This window comes from Lipotes vexillifer, unplaced genomic scaffold (assembly GCF_000442215.2).
Source record: "Lipotes vexillifer unplaced genomic scaffold, Lipotes_vexillifer_v1.1 scaffold510, whole genome shotgun sequence".
Classification (NCBI taxonomy): domain Eukaryota; kingdom Metazoa; phylum Chordata; class Mammalia; order Artiodactyla; family Lipotidae; genus Lipotes; species Lipotes vexillifer.
In genome coordinates this window covers 1152536-1165809 of record NW_006797594.1, presented here as the reverse complement: position 1 = coordinate 1165809, position 13274 = coordinate 1152536, and positions in this window count along the sequence as shown.

The window sequence follows — 13274 nt, the reverse complement described above, 5'->3', positions numbered from 1 at the left end:
AAAATAAAACAACCCAATCCAAAAATGGGCAGAAGACCTAAGTAGACATTTCTCCAAAGAAGACATACAGATGGCCAAGAAATATGCCAAAAGCTGCTCAACATCACTAATTATTAGAGAAATGCAAATCAAAACAACAGTGAGGTATCACCTCACACCAGTCAGAATGGCCATCATCAGAAAATCTACAAACAACAAATGCTGGAGATGGTGTGGAGAAAAGGGAACCCTCTTGCACTGTTGGTGGAAATGTAAATTGATACAGTCACTATGGAGAACAGTATGGAGGTTCCTTAAAAAACAAAAAATAGAATTACCATATGACCCAGCAATGCCACTACTGGGCATATACCCAGAGAAAACCATAATTCAAAAAGACACATGCACCCCAATGTTCATTACAGTACTATTTACAATAGCCAGGACATGGAAGCAACCTAAATGCCCATCGACAGATGAACGGGTAAAGATGATGTGGTACATATATACAATGGAATATTACTCAGCCATAAAAAGGAACGAAATTGGGTCATTTGTAGAGACATGGATGGATCTAGAGACTGTCATACAGAGTGAAGTAAGTCAGAAAATGAAAAACAAATATTGCATATTAACACATATATGTGGAATGTAGAAAAATGGTTCAGATGAACCAGTTTGCAGGGCAGAAATTGAGACACAGATGTAGAAAACAAGTGTATGGGAACCAAGGGGGGAAAGTGGCAGGGGTGGTGGTGGTGGTGTGATGAACTGGGGGATTGGGATTGACATAAATACAAAAATAATCTGGAAAATAAACGTTAATTGTAATCCTATCACCTCAAGATAATCTCTGTTAGTATTCCTTCACTGTATCCATTTTTATTTCTACTTTGTATAATTAACTTTAACTTAGGTAATTACACAACATATATAATTATATTTATTATAACTACTTACAATATCTATATATTTTAATTTAAAGTTGCAGACTGTGTCTACTGATAAAAATGGTAATTCTGTATGATGTGAGTTAAAATCTGTATTATATTAAATACATAGTATGCTAGCCTGCTTTCTTATTTAATATTATATTGTCATCATTTAAGTATATCTTGATTTTTCTTTGTCTAAATATTCTTTGCATGAAAGATATAATAAATTATTTAATAATTTCTTAATCTGTTAGCATTTTAGTTGTTTCAAACTTCTCATTATTTGAATAAGGCTGTTCATAGCAGTTTAAGAGCTCCTTAAATGGGTCTCTAGATATTTCCATACAATAGATTGTTACAGACATTAAATCCTCAATTATCTTGATCCACACAGCCAAATTGCTTTCCAGAAACATCACACCAAATGACTGCCCAGAGCAGTTATGGACATCCATTTCACCTCCTTCTCAAAAACAGCAGTACAATTTATACATTCTAATTACTGCCATGTAATAGATGAAAAGTGGTTTTGAATGCAATCAAATAGAGGGATACACACACTACTGTTATAACATGAGATTAAGGATTGTCAAGCTGAGCTTCTGAGTTTATTTCTTGTCTTATTAAAAACTCAAGAGAATGATGTTAAACAAATTTGAAAAGACATAATACCAGGGCACAAGTAAAATGGGAAGGAAATTCTTGCCATGCTTTCAGCAGGCAAGTCATTTAAACAAATTTCTCAAGTTGGATAACTGAGGGAATAGTGTTGGTTGGTATGCCTCACAAATATGGGTCAGATCAATAGGCTCAGTCGCTTGATTTACTTTATACTATGAGAGACATAGATTCAATGAATGTACTTTCAAAAGAAGGCAGGACCAAGAGGGGTAGACGATGATTAAAAGGTTATATGGGTACAGTATTTATTTTTCTCTTTCTGACTTACTTCACTCTGTGTGACAGTCTCTAGGTCCATCCACCTCACTACAAATAACTCAATTTCGTTTCCTTTTATGGCTGAGTAATATTCTATTATATATGTGACACATTGTTTTTATCCATTTATCTGTCGATGGACACTTAGGCTGCTTCCATGTCCTGGCTGTTGTAAATAGAGCTGCAATGAACATTGTGGTACATGACTCATTTTGAATTATGGTTTTCTCTGGGTATATGCCCAGTAGTGGGTTGGCTGGGTCGTATAGTAGTTCTATTTGTAGTTTTTTAAGGAACCTCCATACTGTTCACCATAGTGGCTGTACCAATTCACATTCCCACCAGCAGTGCAAGAGTGTTCCCTTTTCTCCACACCCTCTCCAGCATTTATAGTTTGTAGATTTTTTGATGATGGCCATTCTGACTGGTGTGAGGTGATACCTCATGGTTGTTTTGATTTGCATTTCTCTGATAATTAGTGATGTTGAGCATCCTTTCATGTGTTTGTTGGCAATCTGTATATCTTCTTTGGAGAAATGTCTGTTTAGATCTTCTGCCCATTTTTGGATTGGATTGTTTGCTTTTTTGATATTGAGCTGCATGAGCTGCTTGTAAATTTTGAAGATTAATATTTTGTCAGTTGCTTCATTTGCAAATATTTTCTCCCATTCTGAGGGTTGACTTTTCGTCTTGTTTGTGGTTTCCTTTGCTGTGCAAAAGCTTTGAAGTTTCATTAGGTCCCATTTGTTTATTTTTGTTTTTATTTCCATTTCTCTAGGAGGTGGGTCAAAAAGGATCTTGCTGTGATTTATGTCATAGAGTGTTCTGCCTATGATTTCCTCTAAGAATTTTATAGTGTCTGGCCTTACATTTGGGTCTTTAATTCATTTTGAGTTTATTTTTGTGTATGGTGTTAGGAAGTATTCTAAGTTCATTCTTTTACATGTAGCTGTCCAGTTTTCCTAGCACCACTTATTGGAGAGGCTGTCTTTAAAAAAAAAAAAAAAAAAAAAAGGTTCTGAATAACCTAGGTGCAGAACAGGAATAAAGACACAGACGTAGAGAATGGACTTAAGGACACGGGGAGGGGGAAGGATAAGCTGGGATGAAGTGAGAGAGTGACATGGACATATATACACTATCAAATGCAAAACAGATAGCTAGTGGGAAGCAGCCACATAGCAGAGGGAGATCAGCTCGGTGCTTTGTGTCCACCTGGAGGGGTGGGATAGGGAGGGTGGGAAGGAGACACAAGAGGGCGGAGATATGAGGATATATGCACATGTATAGCTGATTCACTCTGTTATACAGCAGAAACTAATACACCATTGTAAAGCAATTATACTCCAACAAAGATGTTAAAAAAAAAAAAAAAAAAAGGTTATCTTGAAAAAGTCAAACTTTCCCACATACCTTCCCCATCCTTTCTGCAAAATGATCACCACACAGGAATAAGCCCATCACAGGTAAATAATTTTTTTAATTAAAAAAAGAGATTGAATATGCAACCTGGAGTAGAGTATGGAGAGAAAGATGTATGATGTAATCTAGCAGGGGTTCTGATTTCCTAAATTAAAGCTGTAAATATTTAAACATTTCACAGTAGAGAACAGGATACTAACTGATCCTTTACTATTCCTTAGAGCAGAGTTTATCACTGGACATGCCTAACCCAAGAGCACAGAGATTCCAAGTATTTCTACTGTCTTATTCTTAAATATGAAAGGAAAACCAAGGGTCACCCAACATTTGAGGGAATTTGCAGCAGGAAAGAGAAAAATCTAAGATAATATAATACACCATCTGATGTTAGGAAAAATAAAGATAATCCAGAGGAAAAAATGAAAACATTTAAAACTAAACTTTATTGAATAGTCTCAGGTAAATTACAGAAGCTATTTAGTGACAGTAAGAACAAGAGATACTATGAAATAGGAGTTATCAGAGAGTGAGAAGGATCGCTTGGAAATTAAAACTGTAACTGCAAAAATAAAAGTGCCACAGAAAGAGTAGGAACCAAATTGGAGAAAATGTCCAAAATGTAGAATAAAGGACAAGTAGAAAATACAAAATACCTAGAAAATCAATTCAGAATGTCCAACAGTTTCAAATGCAGAAGGTTAATTATAGAAAACATTTACAACCATTTCCTAGATTTGAAGAGAGACAACCTTTTTAAAGATGGCCCTTCACACTGAAGGAAAAATACCTTTAAATACACTGTAGGAAAATTTCAGAACACTATGAATAAGGCAAGGATTCTAAAATTTCTAGAGAGAAGAAAAAAGAATTCACACAAAGCAATGTGAATCAGATTTTCATCAAACTGCTAGAAGAAAACATTCTGAGTGAAAAGAATTTCATTACATATTTTACACAATAAAATTCTGAAGTGAAGAGTAGAATGAAAGCAACTCTAGATATGAAAACATGCAGAAAATTTACTTCCTACATATTATATGTTAGGAAGTAAGCTGAGAATCACTTCAGTAAAATGAGAGATTAGTCAAAGATGACTAAAACAAACAAAAGTTGGACTCAGGAAAGTAAGGAAGGGAAGTTAGAGGATGAGAACTGTTCAGAAGGCCTGAGAAATCATTAGACCCAAATAGCGTGCACAGGAAAAAGGGGGTAGTAGGAGAGGGTGTAAATGCGTGGGTGTTTTTTGTAGGCATGGATTCAACAGATCAACAGAGAAGCTTGAGACACTGGCACAGCTGAAGTGTATGTAACAAAGGAAGAAAAGAAAAGTATAGGCAACAGGTAACCCTGGAGAGGGAGCAATAGTGGCAACTGTGGCAAAAAATTACATGTCAGAGCACATCCTTTGGTTCTGAATTGAACAATATTTTTTATGTCATTACAATGCAAATTCTATTAATTATTTGACCCAAATTGGCTCTCTGTACATTTGAATACCATAAACAAGAGTAATAAGGGAGAAAAAAATAAACAGAGGAACAAAAATGTCACACATTTAAGTCAAATTATTAGGACTGAAAAATAGACAGATATTTAGAACAATTTAAAAATAAAGAACCACATTTCAAAGGAATCTGAGGAGAGATATGACCTTAGATTTTTATCTGAGTAACTTCCAAAGAAATATGTAACTTCAGCAGAAAAGGTTAGACATTTAAGCCTTGCTTTAGCAAACTTAATTAAAATATATTTGTTAAACATAGAAGGTTTGAAAACCAAATATAATCAAGTTTTAAATGTTCCAAGTGTACTTGATTTGTTTGGTTTTTTTTCCTGATATTATTTCTTCCACATTCCTTCTCTAAAATAGGATATAGATGGTAAGAAATGATGCCAATATAATTACCTGTCTCTGTAAAAAATGAAGCTGGGTATCTTTTCAAGTTCTTGGTTAAACAACTCAGACCAAACAAAGATAACCTAGTAGCTGACTCTAGGAAATATTTTCTCTCAGAAAATAGGTCTGTAACCCAACCAAATCAGCCTACATGAAAACTAACAGCTGTATCATCAAGACTCATTTTAAGACCACTGCCTTGCTGCATACACCAAAAAAAATTATTATATTATAAACTCTACTTAATTCCAGTGGGCTCTTTATCATGTAAAATCCACCTTAAGTCACCAAATCCAGATCCTGAAACTCCTTAAGTAACTTTTCATACCTTCACACAAATAAGGCTATGCCAAGTTCATGTTCTCCCTTGTTGCAATAAGTATAATAAATATAATTTTGCTTGATCAACATATTTCCTGATGATTTTCTGGTGGTGTAGTGGTCTTCAACAATTCTGGAGACCCCACCGAGATCTGGCAGAAACCACATTGCCACCATGGCTCAATATCATTACCTCAGAACCAGACATCTCCCCTGGGGTCTCTTGAGCTCTCCTTCTGTAACCCTGAGCTACATTCTATGTTGAGTACAGACTTCTACTTTTCAAAATTAAAATCCCAATGAGTTTATTGTGTATCCTAGGAATGTATATACATGTTTTAAGAATCCTTTGATAAACTGATCGATTTTGAAAATTCATATTCTTTGTAAAAACCTATATTCTTACTAATGACACTGTGGGTTTATTTGCCTTCATCTCTTTCTGTTGTTAGTCTGGAAGAGGAAGTTACAGGACAAAGGACAAATAAATATCTGCTAGGTTTGTCTTTCAAGCCAGCTACAAGGAATAACAAGTGTTAGGTTGCAATAGTCTAATGTCCTTATAGATCAATCTTTCATTTGAGGCATCTCTCAAATAGTTGGAATACTTTCCTCAGTAGCAACTTTTTTTTGTCCATGGGAGTCTGCGTCTAGCAAAGATTTACTCAGCATTCTTTCTTTTACCAGAGACTGCATATTTGTAAGTTCTCCAATTGTAAAGGACCAACTATTAGGCTGGGATCCTAAGATACATGGTACTCAAGCAACGTATTTGATTAAACATATTTTCATGGATTAGTATCAATCTATGTACACATCTCCTCTGGACCAAATTCTAGCCTCTTATATCACTCTTATTAAAGGCCCAATTTTTGCACTTTTACTTCTAAATATAAAAATGCAGCAGAATACTACAAAGCTACAGTAATCAAGACAGTATGGTACTGGCACTAAAACAGAAATATAGATCAATGGAACAGGATAGAAAGCCCAGAGAAAAATCCATACACATATGGTCACCTTATTATTGATAAAGAAGGCAAGAATATAAGCGCAGAAAAGACAGCCTCTTCAATAAGCGGTGCTGGGAAAACTGGACAACTACATGTAAAAGAATGAAATTAGAACACTTCCTAACACCATACGCAAAAATAAACTCAAAATGAATTACAGACCTAAATGTAAGGCCAGAAACTATCAAACACTTAGAGGAAAACATAGGTAGAACACTCTATGACATAAATCACAGCAAGATCCTTTTTGACCCACCTCCTAGAGAAATGGAAATAAAAACAAAAATAAACAAATGGGACCTAATGAAGCTTCAAAGCTTTTGCACAGCAAAGGAAACCATAAACAAGACCAAAAGACAACCCTCAGAATGGGAGAAAATATTTGCAAATGAAGCAACCGACAAAGGATTAATCTCCAAAGCAGCTCATGCAGCTCAATAACAAAAAAACAAACAACCCAATCCAAAAATGGGCAGAAGACCTAAATAGACATTTCTCCAAAGAAGATATACAGATTGCCAACAAACACATGAAACGATGCTTAGCATTACTAATCATTAGAGGAATGCAAATCAAAACTACAATGAGGTATTACCTCACACCGGTCAGAATGGCCATCATCAAAAAATCTAGAAACAATAAATGCTGGAGAGGGTGTGGAGAAAAGGGAACCCTCTTGCACTGTTGGTGAGAATGTAAATTGATACAGCCACTATGGAGAACAGTATGGAGGATCCTTAAAAAACTAAAAATAAAACTACCATATGACCCATCAATCCCACTACTGGGCATATACCCTGAGAAAACCATAATTCAAAAAGAGTCATGTACCAAAATGTTCATTGCAGCTCTATTTACAATAGCCAGGACATGGAAGCAACCTAAGTGTCCATCAACAGATGAATGGATAAAGAAGATGTGGCACATATACATAATGGAATATTACTCAGCCATAAAAAGAAACAAAATTGAGTTATTTGTAGTGAGGTGGATGGACCTAGAGTCTGTCATACAGAATGAAGTAATCAGAAAGAGAAAAACAAATACCATATGCTAACCCATATATATGGAATCTAAGAAAAAAAAAGGGTCATGAAGAACCTAGGGGCAAGATGGGAATAAAGACACAGACCTACTAGAGAATGGACTTGAGGATATGGGGAGGGGGAAGGGTAAGATGTGACAAAGTGAGATAGTGGCATGGACATATATACACTACCAAATGTAAAATAGATAGCTAGTGGGAAGCAGCCGCATAGCACAGGGAGATCAGCTCAGTGCTCTGTGACCACCTAGAGCGGTGGGATAGGGAGGGTGTGAGGGAGGGAGATGCAAGAGGGAAGAGATATAGGAACATATGTATATGTATAACTGATTCACTTTGTTATAAAGCAGAAACTAACACACCATTGTAAAGCAATTATACTCCAATAAAGATGTTAAAAAAAATACAGCAGAGTATAAATTACAATAAAGTAGTCACTTCAGGGAACTTTCAGTACACAAATAATGTTCATTTAAAAAGCTTCTTATGGAAATGGGACTTGGGAATAGCAACTCAAGAAACTCAGAGGAACTCCTCCTTAGCTAAACAACCGTTTAACTGGTAAAAAATAAAAATAAATAAAAATGGATTCAGGCTCTGAAAGTTGTCCTGAGGTCATGCTGTAAATGGAGAAACATTATTCAAGAAAATCTAATAAATCTCAGTAAAAACAGTGAGACTCTGTGTCCTGTTCCTACCCGAGCCAGTGTGACAGAGCTACGCTCTGGGTGGACAGACACAAGAGACTGCACATTGTATGATTCCATTTTTATGAAAGGTCCAGAATAGACAAATCTGCAGAGACAAAAAATAAATTTGCAGTTGCCTGTGGCTGGGCAGGGAGGAAGGAACGGGAAATGTCTGCTAATGTGTTCTGGTCTTCTTTTGGAGTAACAAAAGGAGCCAAACTGTAGTTTGGTGATGACTGCACAACTCTATGAGCATACTTTAAAAAACAAAAACATTGAATTGTGCATTTTAAATGGGTTCCTTGCATGGCATGTGGATTATATCTCAGTTAAGACACATTTTGGTTCAGGATACTAGCCATATGCCCAAAGAGACAGCTTGTACAACTTTCTAGTGTGATAGTTCTAGTTCCCTATTACTGGAATAATACTATGTTAGTGTAGGATAATAGTTATAGACAGAAGAATCTCTTCTAGCCAGTTTAAGCAAAAGGTCTTTAAGCAGTGTTAAATTTCTCCAAAACCTCCATGTGGGCTACAGAACCAGACTTGGATGCTATTAGAAATATTTTACTAGGGACCATGCTGACAGGAGAAATACCAAGCCATGCCATGGCAATCACACCCATAGTCAAAATTTAGAGGGGAAAAGTATTCTTAGAAAAATAAAGAGGACAAATTTCTAAACATTCAAGCATCTGCACTTTTGATTGGTATGAAGAAGTTTGCAAAAAATATCTCAGATTCCAAAATTGCTTCCTTCAGGATTCCTTGATCAAGAAAAAAAAAATAATATGGAAAACTTAAGCCTATGCTGAATTTAGATAATTCTATATCTTAAATTCCCCTTCACACCTTTACTGCTCACTGTTCCTACTCTTCCTTTTGACCCTCTTCCTTCTACTCACTCAGGTCAAATAGAAACTCTCAAAGCTCAGCTGGTCCTTTACATTTAACCTTCTCTAAAAGAAGAAATCTCTCATGGTTGACTTAAGTCATGGTTTCTATCAGAATTAAGAGCTACTGAGAGGATTTTCCCAAGCTTATATAAGTCAAAAAAAAAAAAAAATACAGAGGTGTTTATAATAGTTCATGAGGTAGACACCGTGTTTCACTGCCCAGGTCTCCCTTCAGGAATTGAAGTCTTAATTGGCTCGAGGTCACACCATTTTCCTGAGGGAGACTATGCTCAATGTAATATATTAATCTTTTTTCTAATTTAATTCAGAAACTCAGATCACATTCTCAGGCATTCTTCCTTTTACACATGAGCATTTAGAACTACAGTTTTCCTCCTTAAAATGACTTAGCCATATGCCATTCATATAAATGTCTTTTAAAGTAATTCAATTGTAACTTGAAAAATTTATATTATAATTTCTTCCCTCATCTTTGAGTTACTTAAAAATATATTTTTATTGTCTCTAACTTAATTACCTTTGTACACCGGGGATATGGTCTATGTGAGTTTTATTGTTTGTAATTTGTTGAAGCTTGCTCTGTGACCTAGTATATGTTCAATTTTTGCAAATGTTCCAATAAAACTGAGGCTGTGGACCTCCAAGGGCCTTGCACACACCAAGGAAACACCAACACCAGCGTTTGTCTATGCCTCTGCTTCCCCACTTTTGGATTGTTTCTGGCCTGTGAAAAAATCCCGTATTTTCCCACCCAGTTCAACAATGCAATAAAAATGTTTTAAAATATTTTATTCACCTGGGGTTACTTGCAGTCAAGATTTTTGATAAAAATGCTCTATATCTTAATTGTGGTATGGTTTTATATATATATATTATACATACACATATACATGTCAAAACTTACTAAACTATACATTTAAATTGAGTACATTTTGCAATATCCAAATTATAGCTCAATAAATTCGATTTAAAAAATACTTGAGTATTTTCAGTAGCTATACTGGAAGTAATTTTGTTGACTATGTAGTCAGGCATACTGCCTTAAAAATCACCAGCAAATGCTTCAAAGATGGACTGACAAGTTTTGGGCAGCATTTACAACGTCTAAACTGACTGAAAGGCTGGAGAATGTAGATACCAGAAACAAGACAAGTACAAGATGACTACAACCAAGCAGGAGTTACAGAAATGAACTAAGACACCAACACTGGCAATAGAAAGGAATTGAGATGTGACACAAAGGATGAATGCAGGGCACTCAGTTTCTGATAAGTCAGGGAAAAAAATCACCTTTGTCAGAAGGGGAAGCACAATAAGATCACCACATGGCGGTAAAGTTTATTACTTCCAATTAAAATGTCCACATTCAATAATTCACATTAGCTGATTAGGCAGAGTACAGTCTAAATAAGTGATTCTTACTGTTTTTCTAAGGAGCAAGAAAACAAGTGAATGGAAAATAAGTCTCTACCCAGGAGAGTAGTCCAATGCATCTGCATCTCTATAAATGAGGAGCTGACGAATTTCTTATATCAGCAAGATGATATAAGAGATGACCTGGAGACAAATTTCAGTTATTTCTGATTTCACTGTGGGCCAGTCCTGCTAACTAGCAATAATAACAATAACAAAAATAATAACAATAATAATAATATTTCTCCATTTTAAGTCTCACTATCCTTTTAGACCATACTGCTTCCTATTGGCCTTGAGAATTACAATAGAATTTTTCAGATTTGAGACTTAATCCTATCTAAAAACAAAACAAAAAACTTTAAGTGATGAATCAAGAAAAGACACTCAGAAGGAAAAATCTATAAATATCAACAGTGCTTGTCATTCAATGAATGAACTGTAATTGCTGACACTTCCCTAATTGGATTAATGGGAATGTCAGCCTAGATATGGATCAGATTCAGACAATTTTTTAACAAGATCTCTCCAAGGAAATATCATGTGGACATGTGTTCAGGAAGGGGTATTCAGCAGTAATAGAAATCCATTCTGCAGTTAATATGTTTAAAATGGTTACCAGTTTTAATATGTTTTATCTAAAGATAGAGATTACTCACACTGTGGGAAATAAGAAATATCCTTACTAAACTGAGAAACATATGTCCCCAAATCTCAAAGGGACCGGTTTGGAAATGGGCATTTTATTCAGCCTACAATGAGAAGAGTTGTGTAAAAGAATTCTGGGACTTCTGCAGTGAATTAAACAGTAATACAAATTCCCATCATGCCACTCTCTCTATATATCAACTATTTGACCTGATTTCCTTGATAGTTAGTGAGCACGCATTTGGAAGAATGAAACTTAAATTATTAATTTGTTGAGTTGCTATGAATATAGAGGAGAGAGAAAACCAATTAAATTCGTGACAGAATGAGATTTCTATTCTGCCAGGACAACTGAATTACACCTATAAAATATGTCTGTTGTGTAAGTTAATTTTTTTAGAAAAGTGATGATTGTAGATACAGTATCCTAAAACATATGGTATATGGCACTTTATCAAATGTTTACCTTTTCAAAAATCAGCAGTAATATTTTACATCAATCCTGAGGGGGTACATTGTTGGATTTACAAATTAATCATGCACATTCTTAAACATCTTGGATATAAATATTCAGTGATTAAAAAAATGTTTTTTCTTTATCATTTTATCCTTAGTTTTGAGCTCCTTTGAACTATATCAGCTTTTCCAGAAACAGCTTAACATGGAAAACCAAGTTTTCATGTAAGCAGTAAAAGAGTTCGTTGTTACCATGTATGCTTTCAATTTGATAATATAGCAATTTTCTCTTATTTCATCCATTTTAAATGGTTTATTAAGGGTGTATTATTCTGAAAGTAGATGAAGGAGTAAAAAATAGCAACATCTGCTTTCCCCAAGTTTAGAAACAATTTAGAAATAAGACAACAGTATTAACAAGCAGACAACCAAAATGTTACCATTCCTACTAATTAGTATGTATGGCAATGAGCCCATGATCCCTAGTTTCACCCTATTTTAAGTAATAGAAGCAAATCCTCCTGCTCAGCATGAAGTATCTCTATTCATCCCTTTTTAAGCATTAACATATTTATCTCTAAAACATAACTAACTGTCAGATCCAGATCATCCTTTCTCAAAGTCATTCATGCTCTGAAAAGCAAAAAGTAATTTTGAACAACAGCATTTGTTAAGACTTGATATGTAGCCCTTAAAACCCAACCTAATACAACAATGTGAATGCACTTAATGTCACTAAACTGTACACTTAAAAATGGTTAAATGGTATATTTTACTACACAAGAAAAAAAAACCCAAAACATAAACAACAACAACAAAAAACCAAGCTAGCTCTGCTCCCTGCCTCCATTCCTACAGTATTAAAACTTTCTCAACTACTAAAACTCTTGGTCAACAAATATCTGATGTGAGCACTTGGGCCTGAGGAATGAGGGAATTCCTAGTTATTATTTACAATTACAATATCAGGTCTGGAACTCCAATGTGTATAAGACATTCTAACTACATGAAAAAATAAGTAACATCCACTCAAAAACTATGGACATAATCAAATCCAATCTGTCATTTGTCCTTATACATGGACATTTGGGGGGAGGGGGCGGTGGCTACATCTTAAATTGTAAAGTGACTATTTAATTGTAAAAAGTTCAATGACATACTGCTTTCTTTTAAATGTGCATTTTCCTAAAGGCTAGGGATCACAAAGTATTTTAAAATCATTTACAGGCTCAACATGCAATCCTAATATTTCACTGGAGTAAAAGATTTTATTTTGTTTGTTATTGCTGTTGTTGAATTTGTCACAAGTAATTGTTGTTTTTTGCGGTATGCGGGCCTCTCACTGTTGTGGCCTCTCCCGTTGCGGAGCACAGGCTCTGAACGCTCAGGCTTATTGAGCATGGCTCAGGGGCCCAGCCGCTCCGCGGCATGTGGGATCCTCCCGGACCGAGGCATGAACCCATATCCCCTGCATCGGCAGGCGGACTCTCAACCACTGCACCACCAGGGAAGCCCAAGTAATTGTTTTAAAATTGTGTAATAATATTTTACAGTACAAAGCTGTTGTATCATAGCTTAAAATACATGCAGTCATGCA